Genomic DNA, 4,268 nt, shown 5'->3' with positions numbered 1-4,268 from the left:
GTGTGTGCACGTGTGTGTATTTCAGTGAATGAGTGGGTGAATTCATGACTGATCAAAGTAACCTGTGGATTTTCTCTATGTCCCATACGTTTTTCTCTTAATAAATGCACATGCGTGGATGCATCCTTTTTTAGGTAGATAGAAAGTCATTGGGACCATATAAAACTATAGGATCATTAGTTCTGGTGAGAGAGGCAGAATAAATGACTTTCTATCCAAACAGGATCTAGTTTTTATTTTTATTTTTTTCAGGATCTAGTTTTGTTTGGAGATTGTAAATCCTGGAGTAAGGTTCTTTCATATAACTGTGCTTTTTTACACTGCACTATATTTTACCTTAATTCTTTGCTCACAGACATGAATAAAATACTTATTAAACAGCAATAGGGAGTGAGCTGGGTTAACCTTCCCCAAGTATGCTTCATGGAACGTTAAATCTAGAGAGCACACTCTGCATCTGGGGACCCCGAGGGCATTGCCCCCAGCCCAGTTTCTTTCAAAATGTGTACAGTTCTTGAAATTCTGCGCAAGCTCACCTTGTGGGGTGATCACTTCACACCTCTGAGTGCACATGGGTTAGTCAAAGCGTACACCAACTTTCATGCTGAGTGGGATGCTCTAAACATTGAGACAACCATCAAGACCAAAGGTGTGGATGAGGTCACCGTTGTCAACGTCCTGACCAACCACAGCAATGAACAGAGACAGGATATCACCTTCGCAAGGGCCAAGAAGGAACTTGCATCAGCACTGAAGTCAGCCTTGTCTCTGCCGCCTGGAGGCAGTGATTTCGGGCCTATTGAAAACACCTGCTCTGTATGGTGCTCCTGAGCTGAAAGCGTCCATGAAGGGACTGGGGGTTGATGAGGACTCTCTCACTGAGATCGTCTGCTCAAGGACCAACCAGGAGCTGCAGGAAACCAACAGAGTCTACGCGGAAGTCTACAAGACCGGTCTGGAGAGGGACATCGTTTCCAACACATCTGGTGGCTTCCACAGGTGCCCTCACAAAGGGCTGAAGGGCAGAGAATGGCTCTGTTGCTGATGATGAACTGACCGACCAGGACTCCCGCTCTCTCTATGATGCTGGTGTGAAGAGGGAAGAAACTAACGTTCCCACGTGTACCAGCATCATGACTGAGTGGAGCGGGTGTCACTTCCTGGAAGTATTCAAAAGGTGCCAGAGCTACAGCCCTTGTGACATGCTGGAGAGCATCAAGGAGGAGGTCAAAGGTGACCTGGAAAATGTTTTCCTGAACCTGGTCCAATGCATTCAGAACAAGCCCCTGTATTTTGCTGACAGACGGTACGTCTCCATGAATGGCTAGGGCGCTCGTGGTAAGGTCCTGATTAGAATCCCCTGCAGTGACATGGACATGTTGAAAATAAGATCTGATTTCAAGTAAAGTTCGGCAAGTCCCTGAAATACTACATTCAGGAAGACACCAAGGGCGACTACCAGAAAGCGCTGCCGTACCTGCGTGGTGGGGGTGACTGAACCCCACAACAGCCTGAACATCCAGGATGGCTGCTCCATGCTCCAGCTAACAGTTCTACACAGTCAGCTTGGGCTAACAGCCCCCTGTGCCCATCCTTGGGAGGATGACGTTAGCGCTGCCCACCCCACCCACTCTTTTGTTAGTTTAGATGCCTACACATCACCTGACTTTCCCATCTAGTCCCTCTTTATAGCCAAAGAAATGAACATTCCGAGAACTTGGAAGTGAAATCTATGATGTGAAACACTTTGTCTCTTGAGTTCAGTTCAGTTCAGTCACTCAGTCGTGTCCGATTCTTTGTGACCCTATGAATTGCAGCATGCCAGGCCTCCCTGTCCATCACCAACTCCCGGAGTTCACTCAGACTCAGGTCCATCAAGTCAGTGATGCCATCCAGTCATCTCATCCTCTGTCGTCCCCTTCTCCTCCTGCCCCCAATCCCTCCCATCATCAGAGTCTTTTCCAATGAGTCAACTCTTCGCATGAGGTGGCCAAAGTACTGGAGTTTTGTAAAAAGATGAATAAACTGAATTTTAAAAGTTTATTTTTTTTTAGTTGAAGGATAATTGCTTTACAGAATTTTGTTGTTTCCTGTCAAACCTGAACATGAATCAGCCACAGGGACACATATCTCCCCTCCCTTCTGAACCTCCCTCCCATCTCCCTCCCAATCCCACCCCTCTAGGTTGATACAGAGCCCCTGTTTGAGTTTCCTGAGACATACAGCAAATTCCTGTTGGCTATCTGTTTTATGTATGGTAAGCTTCCATGTTACTCTCTCCATACTTCTCACCCTCTCCTCCCCTCTCCCCACGTCCATATGTCTATTCTCTATGTCTGTTTCTCCATTGCTGCCCTGCAGATAAATTCTTCAGTACCGTTTTTTCTAGATTCTGTACATATGCATTAGTATATGATACTTATCTTTTTCTGATTTACTTCACTCTGTATAATAGGCTCTAGGTTCATCCACCTCATTAGAACTTACTCAAATGGATTCCTTTTTATGGCTGAGTAGTATTCCATTGCGGAGAAGGCAATGGCACCCCACTCCAGTACTCTTGCCTGGAAAATGCTATGGACGGAGGAGCCTGGTAGGCTGCAGTCCATGGGGTCGCTAAGAGTTGGATACGACTGAGCGACTTCACTTTCACTTTTCACTTTCATGCATTGGAGAAGGAAATGGCAACCCACTCCAGTGTTCTCGCCTGGAGAATCCCAGGGATGGGGGAGCCTGGTGGGCTGCCGTCTATGGGGTCGCACAGAGTCGGACACGACTGAAGTGACTTAGCAGTATGCCACTGTGTATATGTACCACAACTTCTCCATCCATTCATCTGTCGCTGGACATCTAGGTTGCTTCCATGTTCTGACTATCGTAAATAGTGCTGCAGTGAACGATGGGATACATGTGTCTTTTTCAGTTTTGGTTTCCTGAGGGTATATGCCTAGCAGTGGGATTGCTGGGTCATATGGTGGTTTTATTCCTAATTTTTAAAGGAATCTCCATGCCGTCATCCATAGTGGCTGTATCTATTTACATTCCCACCAACAGTGCAAGAGGGTTCCCTTTTCTCCACACCCTCTCCAGCATTTATTGTTTGTAGACTTTTTGATGATGGCCATTCTGACTGGTGTGAGGTGAAATCTCATTGTAGTTTTGATTTGCATTTCTCTAATAATGAGCAATTTTGAGCATCTTTTCATGTGTTTGTTAGCCATCTGTATGTCTTCTTTGGAGAAATGTCTGTTTAGGTCTTTTTCTAACTTTTTGATTGGGTTGTTTGTTTTTCTGGTATTAAGTTGTATGAGTTGCTTATATATTTTGGAAATTAATCCTTTGTCAATTGTTTCATTTGCTATTATTTTCTCCCATTCCGAGGGTTGTCTTTTCACCTTGCTTATAGTTTCCTTTGATGTGCAAAAGCTTTTAAGTTTAATCAGGTCCCCCTTGTGAATAAACTGAAGTTTTACTTAAGAAAAAAAAAATCCAGAGAGCTGTTCTGTGGAAGAAGGGTACTCTTAACATGTATGTTTAGAAAGCCTCGAATTTGTCATAGCTAATAATTATAAAAGCTAACATGGATTGTTGTTAAATTACCTGCAGATTACAAACTGCTGTCTCTGATCCTGTTCACTCTACACATTAGCATATTCAAGGCTCTGAGAAGTCCTGCATGAAAGAAACCTGCTTAAGCTTTCAGCCCAGCTTTTGCCGAATGTATTTGCTTATACAACCATTTATTTTTCATTAGGGATACTTATTAACACCTCATGGATCTCTTGTTCTGCAAAACTAGAGTTGGAAAATGCTGCTGTATGTAAGGGAATTAAATAGGAAAGCAAAGTTATGGCAAAATGGATTATTGCGAGGAACTAAATAAGCATTGACCTTTAGGGTGTTTTAAATTGAGATAGCAATCGGCTGGATGCCAGGAGATGAGAAGTGATAGCATCTTCTTAGACCCAGTGGTATAATCTCCCTTTAATTGTCCAAGAAAATAAAATTGTGCTTCTAAGGATCAATATGTGCCCAAGGAGAATTTCTGCATGCTCATGGGATAGATTCATGGTTTCCTAATCTAAACTCTATCCATTTTAAAAATGTTGGTTTCAGTAATTAGGAAGAAATTTTTAACACTTTTAGGTTGGATAAAAATTTTGTCACTTTAGAATGTAAATGACATCATCTGAAGGTGAGCTGAAGAAATGTTTGTGTGTGTGCATATATGTGTGTGCACGTGTATGCGTGTTGTTAGAGCTTTTTCT

The 4,268-nt window shown here is 43.3% G+C and overlaps 1 pseudogene; it reads left to right on the top strand.

The window, feature by feature from the left end:
• The first annotated feature begins 501 nt into the window (after positions 1-501).
• On the top strand, positions 502-1,498 carry LOC138087534 (annexin A2-like; annotated as a pseudogene).
• The last annotated feature ends 2,770 nt before the right edge of the window (positions 1,499-4,268 follow it).

The sequence above is a fragment of the Capricornis sumatraensis genome, chromosome 10 (genome assembly GCF_032405125.1).
Source record: "Capricornis sumatraensis isolate serow.1 chromosome 10, serow.2, whole genome shotgun sequence".
NCBI classification, from domain to species: domain Eukaryota; kingdom Metazoa; phylum Chordata; class Mammalia; order Artiodactyla; family Bovidae; genus Capricornis; species Capricornis sumatraensis.
The sequence above is the reverse complement of the archived record's forward strand: the minus strand, read 5'-3'. Positions and strand labels throughout refer to the sequence as shown.